The 17,055-nt window shown below is 36.0% G+C and overlaps 1 protein-coding gene and 1 long non-coding RNA gene across 4 annotated transcripts in view; both read left to right on the forward strand.

Annotated features, from left to right (window-relative positions):
- ncam2 (neural cell adhesion molecule 2) overlaps positions 1–17,055 on the forward strand; it is a 224,147-nt gene that overhangs the window by 21,335 nt on the left and 185,757 nt on the right. The gene's annotated exons all lie outside the window — the stretch shown is intronic.
- On the forward strand, positions 2,418–6,292 carry LOC131547350 (uncharacterized). The gene is made up of 4 exons (XR_009272910.1): positions 2,418–2,661; positions 3,305–3,448; positions 4,774–4,879; positions 5,495–6,292. It is a non-coding gene; the product is annotated as an uncharacterized LOC131547350 (long non-coding RNA).

Raw genomic sequence — 17,055 nt, forward strand, 5'->3', positions numbered from 1 at the left:
TATACAGTATCTCACAGAAGTGAGTACACCCCTCACATTTTTGTAAATATTTTATCATATCTTTTCATGTGACAACACTGAAGAAATGACACTTTGCTACAATGTAAAGTAGTCAGTGTACAGCTTGTATAACAGTGTAAATTTGCTGTCCCCTCAAAATAACTCAACACACAGCCATTAATGTCTAAACTGCTGGCCACAATTGGGCCCAAAGTGTCAATATTTTGTGTGGCCACCATTATTATCCAGCACTGCCTTAACCCTCTTGGGCATGGAGTTCACCAGAGCTTCACAGGTTGCCACTGGAGTCCTCTTCCACTCCTCCATGACGAAATCACGGAGCTGGTGGATGTTAGAGACCTTACACTCCTCCACCTTCCGTTTGAGGATGCCCCACAGATGCTCAATAGGGTTTAGGTCTATCACCTTTTACCCTCAGCTTCTTTAGCAAGGCAGTGGTCGTCTTGGAGGTGTGTTTGGGCTCGTTATCATGTTGGAATACTGCCCTGCTGCCCAGTCTCCGAAGGGAGGGGATCATGCTCTGCTTCAGTATGTCACAGTACATGTTGGCATTCATGGTTCCCTCAATGAACTGTAGCTCCCCAGTGCCGGCAGCACTCATGCAGCCCCAGACCATGACACTCCCACCACCATGCTTGACTGTAGGCAAGACGCACTCGTCTTTGTACTCCTCACCTGGTTGCCGCCACACACGCTTGACACCATCTAAACCAAATAAGTTTATCTTGGTCTCATCAGACCACAGGACATGGTTCCAGTAATCCATGTCCTTAGTCTGCTTGTCTTCAGCAAACTGTTTGTGGGCTTTCTTGTGCATCATCTTTAGAAGAGGCTTCCTTCTGGGACGACAGCCATGCATACCAATTTGGTGCAGTGTGTGACGTATGGTCTGAGCACTGACAGGGCTGACCCCCCACCCCTTCAACCTCTGCAGCAAAGTTGGCAGCACTCATATGTCTATTTCCCAGACACAAACTCTGGATATGACGCTGAGCATGTGCACTCAACTTCTTTGGTCGACCATGGCGAGGCCTGTTCTGAGTGGAACCTGTCCTTTTAAACCGCTGTATGGTCTTGGCCACCGTGCTGCAGCTCAGTTTCAGGGTCTTGGCAATCTTCTTATAGCCTACGCCATCTTTATGTAGAGCAACAATTCTTTTTTTTCAGATCCTCAGAGAGTTCTTTGCCATGAGGTGCCATATTGAACTTCCAGTGACCAGTATGAGAGAGTGAGAGCGATAACACCAAATTGAACACACATGCTCCCCATTCATACCTGAGACCTTGTAACACTAACGGAGTCACATGACACCGGGGAGAGAAAATGGCTAATTGGGTCCAATTTGGACATTTTCACTTAGGGGTGTACTCACTTTTGTGGCCAGCGGTTTAGACATTAATGGCTGTGTGTTGAGTTATTTTGAGGGGAAAGCAAATTTACACTGTTATACAAGCTGTACACTTTACGTTGAAGCAAAGTGTCATTTCTTCAGTGTTGTCACATGAAAAGATATAATAAAATATTTACAAAAATGTGTGGGGTGTACTCACTTCTGTGAGATACTGTATATAGGTTTTGCATAGTTTATTTGTATGTTAGCTATAGTCCCATTTATTAAATCCCTTATATTCACAATTGATTGTCTCGGTGTCCTGCTCACGATTCGAAGTCACTGAATGCTGCTCCTTGCTACATGCTAAACTACTGCTAGTACTGTATAAGTAGGAAGGCTATTGTTCCTTGGCCAGGAAAATAATCTTTCCTAGAATTGATAAATAATTATATTGTCTGCTCGGTGGACGGACAGATCAAATAATTGTAATATCGAATCTGTTACAGTTAATTCTAAGTTCTAATCTGAATATTTATTATTAATTATAACCAGTTATAATTAATTATAAATATTCCCCTTTTGTGCTAATTTGCTACAGTGTATATATTTATTTTAAATATATAAATTTACAAACTATCTTCATGGAACACAATCTTTACTTAATATCATAATGATTTTGGCATAAAAGAAAAATCTATCATTTTGACCCATACAATGTATTTTTGGCTATTGCTACAAATATACCCGTGCTGTTGTAGCCTGGTTTTGTGGGTCACATAAATTGCTTAAAGGGATAGTTAACCCCCCCACCCCCCACCTTTAAGTCATCCTACACTGTAAGACCAAATAGTAAATCTTTCATAAAGGAATTGGGTTGTAATTACTCAAAAGACATAAAAACGTTCATTCGCCTCTAATTATTTGAGTAATTAGTACAAAAATGCAATTTTAAGTTTACAGCACTCAAATGCTTTCATTTGTTTTTGGCAGTGTACTCAAATAATTTTAGTACAACCCCGTCTGACGTCACGCACGTGCTTACGTGCTCCGCCCTCAACTAGCTGCTGCAACTTTTGAAAAGACGCCATGTTGTTGTGGCGCTGACTTTCCTCGGATTTTTTAAAATAAGTTTGCAACACTCGCTCGTATTTTATAAAAATAACGTAGGAAGGGATATTTTTCGATCGGGAATTTGCTTTTGTGTTGCCTGTGAGGACCTTTGTGGAGAAACGCGGCATGCGGTTTTCTGAACCTGCCGGTGATGAGCTTCTCTTCATCGTGCTGCCCTCGCAACTGGTGAGTTAACGTAAGTTCCTTGCTTTATTTGTTTAAATGTGTTTAGTGTCTTGGCAGTTAATGTATTTTATGCATTTGCAAATTATTTGAGCCATTTTATCCCGCCTCACTAAAGGTCAAAAATCGATCGAATTGATGAAGCAACTGTATTTATATATATATATATATATATATAAGTCTGTGTTTTTGCATCGAGTGTGCACACATTAAAAACGTTTTTTGGTAACAAGTTGTAATGACCTCAAATTGGCGGTTTTGATTCGTATATTTAATTGGCTCGCATTGCTGGACATAAAGTAAAATGATTTTCATAGAGGTTTCCCAATAATTTGATTTACTTTGTTCCACGAGTTGTACATTTTTGTAAGGACAGGTATTTATAAATGTATTCAAGTTGTTGGCTCAAGCCATACCAGTAAAGCTTGTGTTATTTACCGAAGACATTTGTGTTCTTGCTTAAAATGTAACATTTTAAAGAGCAAATTATACAGTATATATATGTGTTTGTATTATGGGATTAAATTAAGCACCATATTTCACATAATGCCTAGTAAGTTAAATAACTGATTTGTTTCATGTGCTTTAAATATAATTTTCCTGGTGTTTTGGCAAATATTACAACCTGACTAACTTCTGAATCTGTTTCTTTTCAGGATAAAAGTGAAGCAGCTGGAAGGTTAGTTTGATATATTGATGTCCAATTATTAATTTTAAAAGGCATTCATTGTATAGAGATACTGGAACCTACAGATTGGTGAGATCCTGGATTGCTGGCCTGCTTTAAAATGGAGTCGCAGGTAAAAATATTTTTCTTGGCACACTTGAAAATGTTTTATATTTAAAGGGATAGTTCACCCAAAAATGAACATTCTGTCATTAATTACTTAGCCTCATGTCGTTCCAAACCCGTAAGACCTTCGTTCATCTTCAGAACACAAATTAAGATATTTTTGATTAAATCTGAGAGCTTTCTAACCCTGCATAGACAGCAGTGTAACTGAAATGTTCCCAGGCACAGAAATGTAGTAAGGACATTGGTAAAATACTCCATGCTGACGTAGAACACTCATGCTCGGCGCCTTGTTTACAAGCAGAGGAATGCACACGCATGCGTCGTGGTACTCTCTATAATGGTGGAGGATGGTGACTTGGAGAAGTCAAGAATAAAGTCGTTATTTTTGTTTTCTTTGCACACAAAAAGTATTCTCGTAGCTTAGTAAAAGTATTCTCGTCACATGGACTATTTTACAGATGTCCTTACTAATGTTTCTGGACCTGGGAACATTTCAGTTACATTGCTGTCTATGCAGGGTCAGAAAGCTCTCGGATTTAATCAAAATATATTAATTTGTGTTCAAGATGAACGAAGGTCTTACAGGTTTGGAACGACATGAGGGTGAGTCATTAATGACAGAATTTTAATTTTTGGGTGAACTATCCCTTTAAAGTATTAGTTAGCCCAGAAAAGAACATTTGCCATGAATTTACTCTCTCTCTCTGGCCATGCAAGAAGTAGCAGATGTTCTTTCTTCAGTAGAACAAAAGATCATTTTTAGCTGAACTCATGGTCCTTGGTGATTCATAAAATGCAGCTCAACGGGTGCCATCGCTTTGCGAGTCAAAAAACATAAACAAGCAACACAAAATTAATACCCATGGTGGCACAGAAATCTTGAGCTCCAGACTCTGGTTTTCCTGGTCATAATGTTATAATGTGCTGTCTGTATCTGCTTTTTGACTTACAAATTGGTGGCACCTGTTTACTTGAAGTTTATGAATCATCAAGGAACACGACTTCAGTTAAAAATCATCTTTAGTGTTCTACTAAAGAAAGAAAGTAGCTTACATCTTGGTTGGCTGAAGGGTGAGTAAACGTCAACCTGAAGAACCAGAAATAAAGTTGATCCCACAAGAAAAGTGTCTGAAGTACTGAGTCAGCTCTTTAGGATATGACACTTCAGATCAGTGGTTACTCTTCTTAAAGGCTGATAGGGTTGATTTCGGTTGTGTTGTTATACATACAGACGTTTTAGGGTGATGCATAGTATTGCGTGGCTGTGCTGATTAGATTCCATGCTAAATCAAGATTCTCATACTCGAGTCTCTAATTCTCACTCTGAAGGAAATATTAACATCCATGCTGCTGTCAATGATGTCCATGATGAGTGCTCCGTGCTCCCTCCACCTATCTGCTTGAGGATGTCTCCAATGTTCTCAAGATGGGGGATGTAAATGATCATGTTGCTTAAGCCTATGATACACGGGGCAGCTTTTTGAGCAATTTTGCTGGGCAAAAAATGAGACACAGGGCACACGACCGATCTAAAGTATCCAGATATAAATTTGTTGCCCATTATCAATGGGAAAGTGCCCAAGCAACATTGCTCAAAAATGTTGCCCCGTGTATCATCACCTTTAGAATTGAGAGAGAGATCACTAAAAATGAAAATGTCTAGTCCTCCTTTACACTTTTGCAGAAGACCAAAGAATTACTACAATTATAAAGGATATATTCAAAACCTTGAACTGTAGCCTGAATGACATCTGAATGGCAGGAGAGATTGTTGGATAACCAAACCGTTTTGATTTGAACTGGCTTCCATAGTATAGAAAAAAAATACTATGAAAATCAATGCAACCTGAAACTGTTCAGTAATCAACAATCTCACCTTCCATTCAGATGTCATTCAAGTTCTAATTGCAGGTTTTGAATATAGGCTATCAATTATAATGTAGTTATTGTATGGGATAGAATGGTTTGGAGTAGATGTAAATATGTCATTTATTAGCAGTCAGCCTTTGGAAGTTTAGAGTAACATTACTCTGTTTTTGTCTTCCGGTAGAACAATCTGATGAACCAGACGCTGAAGATTTATCACTTCGTCTCCTCTCCATTAGTGACAATTCAACAGTTGCCATGTTCTTCTGCTCCGAGAAGACTGAAGTTGCACTTTGGGTTGCACAGTTAACGATTTCCCCATATTGGCTCATGCATTTGTCATGCTTTTTGGACTAACTTGCGCATTGGATCTAAGTTCCCGAAAAGAGTTGGACAATACATTTGACTTTACCCGGAAAGTCTTGATGGGTCTGGAGGATGGGAAGCTGAGACCCAGAGCGTTGAGTCTTAAAAATGGACTTTTGTCAGTAGAGTTTCCTCAGTGTTTTAACAAAGGTACTCCTTTATTTGACATTTCATTTAAACTTTCACTTCTGTCACTTTTAGTGAATTGTGTATTTTTTTTTTTTTTTTTTTTACAATATCTGTCTAGTATTTAATTTGCAGAACATTTTTTCAGTTGATTTTCTGGAATGGTATACATTCCATATACAGTACCATGTTCATCCACTCATAGAAATGACAGTTTAAAAAAAAAAATACATTGCTCTATTTTGAAGTCTTTCTCGTATATTCTATTCTTGTATAACTTTTATATTTCTAAAGTTACTGTTAGATGTGAATTTTGGAAGTGTTCCTATTTTAGGGAAGTGTTTACAGCTGAGTGATATCCAGATATCCATATTGTCCACTTCTAAAAGTGAGAGTTACTATCAGCTCATTTTTCAAGGACCTCGCACTGTTTTGGAGAATGTATTTCCATTTGATGTTGAACAATTTAATGTTGATGTTTTGTTAATGATTTTTGGTTGCTTAATAAAAGAGTAACTTGCATTTAAATTGTCTGTCAACCCATTTTTGTTTTTTATTTTATTTCAGAATGAGTATAGTTGGTGTATAGTTATTTATTAAAACTATGTTTTTACGAAGGTAAACTTAATTGTAATGTAACACAAAAATGAAGTCATCTTTAATTAATTTTAATTGGTTCTGTGAACCCAAAAACTCCTTGTAAAATTAACTTGATCAATACTGTTATAGTAACTTGTAAGATTTAAGTTAGTATCAGTTAAAATGACTTAGTAACATTTACTTTACTAAAAATTATGTTAATATAACTTAAAATTTCGATGTAATCAGTTTCAACTATTTTTTTTAGTTATATTAACTTATCCGGTTTTACAGTGTAGTGGTATATGACTTTCTTCTTTCAAATGAATACAATTGGAGTGACATTAAAAGTGAATGGGTGATATTCAGTAGTCCAATAAACTGCATCAATCCATCATAAAAATTTTTTAAAAAAGCTACAGATTATGGTTTATAAAGTTTTCAATATGGATATTTTGCTTACAAAAGTGCATTGATTCGCTTCAGGAGGCCTTTATTAACCCCGGAGCCATCTGGAGCACTTTTCTATGATGGATGGACACAGTTTATTGGACTTCTATTGGACTATTGAATATCACCCATTCATTGCCATTATAATGCTTGGAAGAGCCAGGCCTTTTTATTAATATAACACTGATTGTATTCGTCTGAAAGAATTATGATATATGTACCTTGGATGGCTTGAAGGTGAGTAAATCAGGTGGTAATTTTTATTCTTGGGTGAACTATGCCTTTAAAATTTTAAGTGAATGGAACAGAAATTTGCATTAAAGCCATACATTTCAAAAACACTAATGTTGTGCAATATAATTATTTTATCCTAGACTTACAGAGCTTTAATAATAAAGTTGAAGACACAGAAACACTTTCTCAAAAAAATAAATAAATAACATTAAACACTTGAAAATAGTTTCTAATAGTTAGTTAGTTTATATTACATCTTTAATCAGCATCATAAACTAGTGATATTTGACTAAATTGTCCCCTAACAGAAAGGCTTGTAATAGGAGTCAAATGGTGTAACCGGTTACACCACTTGACATTTCCATTTAAAATTTAATTTGACAGGCATTATCATGGACACCTATGATGAATATTTATGGGAATATTTCAAATGTAATTTTTAAAGTTTAATACTGATTTTTATAATAATGATGAATTATCAATGTATTCCTGAGGTCATACCATTTGACATGTATACCTAAGAACACCTGACCATACCCTAAAAATGTTAACATTTTAAAGAGAGTTACTAACATTTGCATCCTTCTCTGTGATATAATTTCCTGTCACATGATCTTCTCGCAAAATATTAACAAAATGGCTCCTTGAATGGTGGTTACACCGCCTTGACACTCAAGGAATTTGACTTGACTCCCATTATTCCCCAAATGAATTATAATATTCAGAACAATGATGCTCCATTTACTTTTATTTACTATTAAATAGTACTAATTTAAGATTAGGCCAAACTAGCTGATCTGGTGTTTTACTGAGAATTCCACCTTTTTTTAAACAAGGTGTTATTTGTTCCCTCAAAATGAATTAAAACCAGAAATTTTAGACTTGGTCCACAAAAAAGAGAATGTATGCAAATAATTTGCACATTTATTTTGAAATGTTAACCCTTTTAAATGTAATTAAACGATATGGACACAAAAAAGTAGCGTCACGTCATTGACCCATGAACGTTAAGAAGCTGAAAAAATAAAAACAATTTTTAAATCAAAATTGATTTAATAAAATTGGTATCGGAAAAAGTATCGTTCAGGAACCAGTATCGAAGTCAAGGTATCGTATGGGTATCGGTATCGATATTGAAAATTTTTGAACGATTCCCAGCCCTACTAACTTGCAATGTATTTAAAATGTAATGTCATTAAAATAGATTTGTTTCTTTCTTTCTTCAGGAAAATGTGACAACATAACTGGTGCATAAATTTACTTTGATTTATTAAAAAATAAACTGTAAGCCTCTTCATTTCAGAACAGCACTTCACACCACTGATGACAGATAGATAGATAGATAGATAGATAGATAGATAGATAGATAGATAGATAGATAGATAGATAGATGAACAGAATGCTTAAAGTTCAAAATTATCACTTATAAGAGCTAGGTATGCACATTGTTGTAATCAAATTGAACAGGGGCCTGAAGACGTGAGCGTATTTTCACTCAATATGTCCAGAGTTCGCGTTTGACTTGGGGCATATTGCAGCAGCTCATCTTGCTGACACCGACACAACGCCACCGCACAGCCTCTGGGTTTCACCAGACTGAGCAACCGAACGCCATCAAATCCACATCTGCTCAGTCGCACTCTCTGAGCCTGCTCCCATATGCTATTCCTCTGTGAGTGAGTGTGTGTGTTTGTGTACACACGCGTGTTTCTTTATCGCACAACGGAGATGAATCTCCCCTGCTGTTGGAATAGCTGATGGATTTTTCTTGCTTTCCTCTGCTTCCCCTTGTTTGCTTGATTTTCAGAGGTGCAGTCTCTCCACTCCCGAAACAGAAGAGTGAGTAGTTTCTTACAGCAATGTGAGAGGAGTTTTAAGAATGGTTTAGCTGTAGTTATTTCTTATCAGAAGTGCGTACCTTACTCATGCTTTTGTGTTGGAAACAATGCTGAACACGCCTGTGAATCTCAAGTACCACTCCTGCTAATTTATTTTCTCTGTGCATTCTTCATGGCTTTCTCATTTGTATCAAACGTGATGAGACTGTAATGACATCACTTCTCACATTCACACATTAGAATCCAACTGTGTAGAGTTGCATTTGAGCGTGGATTTGTGTGTGGTTTTGTGTTTGTCAGGTTATGCCCATATTTCAAATATATTTTCTAATAAAATTCAATTTCAAATTAAAAGAATAGTTCATCCGGTTCTACTGTCATTGTCTCTCCCTCATGCAATTTTGAATCTGTATGACTTTCTTCCATGGAGCATAAAGAGCAGTAACATTCCATGGAAAAAAGAATGTTATTGCTCTTTTCATACAATGAAAGTGAATGATTCTGTCAAACAAAGAAAGTATACAAAAAAGCATTATAAGAAGTTTATACTGTATACTACATTGACTCATGAATATGCAAATTAGATTTTGAGGGAAAGGTATTTCTGTGAATAGTAACTTAAAATTTCAGTTCATTTCTCTCACAGTTTTGTTTTGATTGTTCTTTGTTTTAAAACAATTTATTTTTCTGACTGAATTAGATTTTTATCATCTCACAAACTGCAGTTCTCTTACATTAACCCCAGTTAGGAAAACCCTGGTGTACTGTAATGTTTAATGCACTTTATGATTTTGATATCAAATAATGTAATATATTTTCTTTCTCTTTCCCTTTTTATATCAATGTGGTACATTTAATAGTAAGTTCAAAACCAAATTAGTTTGGTAAAAAAAAAAGTAATCTAAAAAATAGTTAAAATACAATACCTAAAATGAATAACCACTAGTCAGTTGTAATTGTTTTCGTTTTGGAAACATAGTCATGCCAGTATTGTTCTAGTCTGTGATGGTTTATATGAAAGTATTCAGGATGGAGTTGGTACAGAATGCTTGTGAAGTGTGAGCTGTTTTCCAGTCCCCATTAGTAAACACTGCTTTCTCTCCCTATGATCCACTTTGCCTCTGATTAAAGCATTCACTCAAAATCTCAGGGCTCTGGCCTCCAACTGAGATTTCTGTTCATTAATTAAAGCCTTAATGTAATTAATTACCACCCAAATGAGAATTCAGGGCTTGTTTGTTAAAACCGAAATGCGGAAAGATTTCTGGTTGTTTAAAAGCATTTCAGTTGGAAGCCAATGAAGAGGCTGTTTAGAGCCGGGTTTTCTTTAGAGTACCTACAACAAAACGGCATGCTTGGTCCAGTTGGAATACTTTTCAATTGTATATTCATACTATTATGTAAATATATATATTTTTTTTTTATTTGTTGGCAAGCTGTGAATTATCCATCTTATTTTTATGTCATATACTTTAAACACCAGTATTGGAACATTTAATGGTGGTGGCAAGAGGTTTAAATAATACAACCTGGTTAGTACCAGGGGTTCAGTCCTGTTTGTTTTTAAATAAAAGTTTGTCCAGTCTTTGCGAGGTGGGATTAGACAGAAATGTGTGTGTGAGAGGAGGGGTTGTTGAGGTTCCTTTCATTATTGCCAGCATGAAAACAAACGTGATGCTCCTCTGATTTCATCAGAGTTCTTTCCATTCGGTCTGTGTGATAGTGTCACCGGCTGCCATCGCTGCTCTATTGGGTCGTTATTCGGCACTGCGTGTGCAAATAGGTTTGTGCTGCTGCGGAGCGTGAAACAGCAAAGACAGGTGGGATTGCATCTGCACATCAGAGATGTTCACACCTGTCAATAAACATCTCACTGGCTGATAAGTGCAAAGGCATCCATATTCATGACATTTAGTCTCAATGCGGTAACAGATATACAATATCAATATTAGGACACACAAATTTTAGTGCAGGGGTTGGGAACCTTTTGGGCATGAAGTGCCATTTTTTAATTTTTCTGGTTAACCACTGTGCCAATAAGCACTTTAAATGCTTGCGGTACATAATCGCATAATCATTTTTAAATGTTCAGATAAAAATCTGTAATTATTATCATGCAAATAGCGCAGAATCTTAAATATTTCTGAAGCAGTTTTTTTAAACTTGTCAAAATCCTAAAGGTTTCTTTATTTTAATTTTTAAATTAGACTTTGAATAATAGATTTAGTGTGACCCTACACCACTGTATGTTTGTGGCAAGGCCAATTGAGCATTAAAACTTAAACGTTCAATTTAAACAAATTCTATATTAATGCGCTGCTTTAACTGATGCGCATGTACACACACACACACACACAACTTGCAAACACAGATAACAGATAGCGTGCCGCACACATGGAAACATTGTCAACGCTGCCCCATGACTTTTATTAATAAAACAGTTTTGATACTGAATCGCTACATTATATTTCTCAGCAAAGAGGGGGTAAAATAGACTAGCTGTTTTTTAAGTAACTATAGCTTATGCTTGCAGAGAGAGACGCAGGTAATTCTTTCTCAAAATGTAATTTGCATAACTGGATATAGCTGTCAGACATTTAACATTTCTATTGTAGAACGGTTGACTAATAGTATGATTTGGATTTTTGCAAATTTACATCTTACCTTGCTTTCTTTCAACATTAAACAGACGCTTCAAGCTGGCATTCGCGCTCTGCTTCTATGAACAGTAAACCCCACCTACTTTGATTGGTCATCTCAAGTATTTTGACATTGACGAGTGCTGTTAGCCACGCACATTTTATTTTCAAATAACTGACGATAATGAGTCAGTTCTTTTAGGCTAAGATTCAAATACATAAATATACAATCTGTTGTTCTGCAAATGTTCGAATTTGCTCAAATTTTTACTATTGTTCAGCAAAATGCAGTCATTTCAATAGTAATCTGCGTGATTGGGAATTCCAAAAGATTTCCCCCCATACAGATTTCACAACTGACTCTGAGAATTAAACCAGTGTAGTTATTGACTTGTTCATATTATATACGTAGTTAAAGATCTTATCAATATTAATGATTGAAATATGTAACACTTTAGTATATTCTCACTATTAACTAGTTGCTTATTAGCATGCCTATTATTAACATATCAGCTGTTTAATTAGTACTTATAAAGCACATATTCTTCATGACCATATTCTATATCCCTAATCCAACCAAATACCTAAACTTAACAACTACCTTACTAACTATCAATAAGTAGCAAATTAGGAGTTTGAGGCAAAGGTCATAGTTAATGGTTTGTTAATAATTTTGAAAACAATAACGACTTTTGATAACAAAATGCGCAAGAGTATTGACCACAAGAGTGATTATTATTAGCTCCTGATCTACTTACTTTTTAGAGCTTTTTATCTCTTTGTGGTTTATGAATATCTACATCAGTGTGGATTGATGCTTTTTAGATTGGATCTTCTGGGTCTGTTTTTTTCCTCACTGGTAATTATTTTCTAATCTAGGCTCTATGTGCTTCTACTTTGATGACATAATCAATCTATACATCAAAGGCGAACAACACAAGACTCTCTTTAAGACCTGCAGATCGGAGATGTAGTGTGAATGTTCACCGGAGGTAATAACACTGTGTGGAAAACGTGGCCTGTGCGCTCCTGATCACATGGGTCTACAGCGGAAGGGCGGGTGATCATTGCAAACAAACTGGATTTGTTATGACTGAGACTTCACCTGCCTGTCGACACATTACGCTCTGTATTTATTTATTTATTTATTGATGTGCTTATCATCCTGTGGTTTTTAAGGTTGAGTTTGCACAATCTCTGGAAATGGGTTAAATGTAGGCGGCTTCCTGTCAATCTAAAGCACATTTTTGTGTGAGTCACAGAGGTATTTTTATTTTATGCATAATGTCAGGTCGAACTGTGGCAGCAAAATGGTAAACTGAGATTATTGATGGTTGGACTGCATGACAGTTTGCCCAGGTTAAAGCAAACATCTTGCAAACTGGTAATCTAAGCCTCTTGGGGGTAAAGAGGTAAGGACACAACACGAGCAGTGCCTAAAAGTCCATTAATCTGTTCATTTGTACTTTATGGTCATTTCAATAAAAGCTTGATATCATTTTGAAACCTGTATCTTGTTTTAGTTACATTCCTGATAAATGAATAGATTAACTAAAATGGCAATTCTGCTATTATTTACCCCACCTAATGTTATTCCAAAGCAAACATTCATTCTTCTGTGCAACACACACACACAAAATAAATGAATAACTTGGCCATTTTAATATCATGAAAGTTATTGGGATCTGGGCTGTTTATCTCCAAAAGACAGGAAAAAGCACTATGAAGATCTCACAGAAGTAACCCGTGCAGCTTTTTCCATATGGCGTTATTTCAGGTTTTCTGAAGCCATACAGTTTTGAACTCAAATTAAAATTAATTTCACTTATAATCTTATAATCGTATTTTAACTAGGGCTGTGCATGAACAGTTGAATATTTGTGTATTCGATCTGCAATAATTATCCAAAAAAATTAAAATATTGCTTGAATTTTGCTCAATTTTGTTTTTCGTCAGTGAAATAGTGACAAAATCTAATATTCAGAAAAAAAAAAAAAATCTGTATTTTTTTTATTAATTAACAAATATGAGTATTCGTTTTGATTAACTCAAATATTCGATTACAATATTATTGAAAAATGTCCCTCTAATTTTAATCTCATGATTTTATGGCATGCATGATGATTTGTGCCTTTAGTTCTGAGCTCCAGAAGAGAGCAGAAAGCCATGCACACTATTTCCTCCATTATTTGCACACTTTCAAATAGAAAGAATTCCTCTGATGCTATCCTAGAATATTAAATGAAGATTATATTAAACAGTGCATATTTCAGCAAAAAACAACTCGGCTCGTACTTTTTCCGGTGAATCCAGGTGTAAACAGACTCGTCTCGGGTGAGTTGGATTAACTGGCTGGTCTTCAGAATGACCATGGGATACCGAGATAAGAGCCCGTCAGCTGCGGGAGGACATGATTGCACTCCGGTAGCTGAAATAAAAGGGTTATTAGGCATTCTTCCGATTTGTAATGAATTATACACACTGCACCCAGCCAGGCTTTAGCTCCCAGGTGTGTGTATTAATGCTAAAGGCCTACAAATGAGAGCCCATTTTCAAACACAGCTATTCTCCAAGTGCTCATCGTCATGTTCTCGCTGTAGGGGGGCTTCTCAAGCTTTCGCTGCAGGGGACACGGCTATAAATGAGGTGCTCCATCTATGGGGTTTGTGTGCACAATCTCGTCTCTTTCTCGCTAGTTGATTTTCTCTGTTAAAGTTCACTGCACATAGTAGGTCATTATCAGAAACTGATTTGGCTACAGTACAGTCATATATTTTGCCTCTTGCTTGTACACAGAAAATTTGTCTCTCTCCCACTTTTTTTAACACTCTCTCATCAGTTTTTCTCCCTCACATGAATACTAGAGCTCAACTGCATTCAGATGAATGGCATTTAAACTGTTAACATAAATATTCCCCTTTCACCCAGCAATGCTGATAACTTCAAAAATACTTGTTAATTGCTTTTAAATGGTTGTGAGTTTACATGGTAGTATGGTGGGAGTAAAGGTGAGGGTGGATGTGTGAGGGTGATGGGAAGTGATAATTTGCTGAGAAATTGAGAGGGAGGGTAAAAGAAATCCATGCTATTAGAGTCCTAGACATAATTTGTACTGAAACAGTTATGTTAAAAAAAGATAAAATAGATTTTTGATGCTAAATCATCCAAATAAGCATGCCAAGTTGCTTGGCAACCACAAACAGTCAGTTAGATTAATGAATTGTTGGGATAACGAACTGTATTGCTTTTGGAAGAATTGTGTTTCTCAATTAATATTATTATTATTAATGCACTTAAATTTTATCGAACCTTGGTGTCTTTTATCATATTGCTGCTTTCGCAGTTTTATAAAAGCAAGTGTGAGGCTGTGCATTACACATGCAGATTACAGATTCATATCTTACAACATCTTATATTTATATTTCATGGTATATTGGAACCATAATGGTTATTGGCCAATAGTACAGGAGTAATTGTCCATACTCCTTTGCACCTATTTTTGCATTTAGATTAATTTTAAAACCACTAATAGTTTAATGTATATTAATTATTCATGTTTTTATAATAATTTTTATATAATAATTAATCATTATAAAAACATATTATAATATAATAAATATAATAGCTGAATAACTGAATTGACTCGTAGCATTTAAATGGTTTATTTCATTTTTAGTGTTTTTTTTTTTTATGTATACCGTTTTATAGAATTTATTGAATATATTAAGTTTTTACATTTTAAAAATACAGTTGCATTTATGCATTTAGCAGGCACTTTCATCCAAAGCGGATTGCATCAGATTCAAGATATATCAGTTGTTGCTTTTTCTGGGAATCAAACCCATGATCAATGTTGCACAATGCTTTGTTGAGCTACAGGAAGGCTAATAAATAATTATTGGTATTGATAATCCTTAGTTATATTATTATTAATTATACCAGAATTTGCATGGCCTTTTGAACCCCATCTGAACTACATAGTTCCTGTGGTGTACGACAGAAGGCAAATTCACCTTTTAAATGATTCTTCAATCAAGAAGATTCTCAGAAGAGACTCCTGGAAAAGGACAGTTGAGAGTCTTTGTGACTATGGAGATATAAGGAGCAGTGAAGAGAAAGGTGCACTGAATATGAATATGAACTTCTGAGACTGACACTAAGCTGAGTGTGGTGAATCACAGTGCCCTTTAGCAATGAGTTTCTTTGAGTTTGCTGGCCCAAATGACAGTAAGGCCTTGTGACAGTTTAGAACATGACTGTTTGTGATATATTGAGATCTCTTTAAGGAAAAGCAATGGAGGTTTGCACCTAGATCTTTGTTTCGCTCCATAAAAATCCCATGTAAAAGGTTTTCTTATGGGACATCAAAGGCAGAAAGGAAGTGCGTGATTGATGTGGCTGATGAGTGTGAAATTGTTCTGTTCTGTTAACACCATGATCAGCACACATGTCAGCGCGATTACCGTCAACATGGCATCTCACCATGTTACCATGACAATCTGATCAAATGATTAAATCAGCTTCAAAGGCTCCCTCTATTAGACTAAGACAAATCTGTGGGTCATGGAGGATTCCAAAGGTAACAAAGAGAATACTTATGGGAAGTTATAATGCAGTGTCGGAAATCTTTTATGTTCTGCACCCAAACAAAAGATGAAAAACTAGAAAAAAGTTCTTTGTATCCACCCGTTGCTGTCTGGGAGAAATAATTTGTTAAAGCAGCACAGTTATGTAACTGTAATATAAAAATATTTTTAACCTTTTTGTTGTGCAAATGCACCCTAAATAATCACATCAGTTGAATAAGAAGCTTGTCAGATACCTAGTTTGTCACAGAATTATTAATCTCCCAGAATTCATTGTGTGGACAAAGAACTCATTCTTTGTCTCAATTCATACTCAATTCATTGTCAGGCATCATATAAATGTCCGTATGAGTTGCCATTGTTTTCAGATGTACACTACCATTCAAATGTTTGGCAACTGTAATATTTTTGGCAACACTTTACAATAAGGTCTACACATATTGAAAGGTGAAGAACCACCATCATGTCTGTTAATAGACTGCACTGTTTTTAATGTTAATAGACAGCAGTTTTCTTCTGAGATGTTTAATTGATGATTTCTGGTAATTCATTTATCAGTTCATTTAATAGATTCATCAGTTGTAATTGTAAAGGTACTCGCTCGCATACACTTACATACATTTACTGACTGGTCTTGCTTGCACAGATGTTCTCCTTGTGTTCAACTCATCCGTTCTCCCACCCTCCATATGTCCATTACCTGAGCTCATAAACTCGTGCCCTCATCTGCACCGCTCAGACAGGTGCTGTCCGTACTGCTGCCTAATTAGACAGCGAACGAGATGGAGGGATGAGGGAATGAAAACACAGCGGCTGGAGGCTTCCCCCTCGCCTGGTTCACTCATTTCAGAGAGCTACTTAGTGAGAGGAGAAGCTACATGAACAAACAGGATTAATAATGTAGGGTAGCATGGGTTCTTTTCCTCT

The sequence above is a fragment of the Onychostoma macrolepis genome, chromosome 09 (genome assembly GCF_012432095.1).
Source record: "Onychostoma macrolepis isolate SWU-2019 chromosome 09, ASM1243209v1, whole genome shotgun sequence".
In the NCBI taxonomy this organism is placed as follows: domain Eukaryota; kingdom Metazoa; phylum Chordata; class Actinopteri; order Cypriniformes; family Cyprinidae; genus Onychostoma; species Onychostoma macrolepis.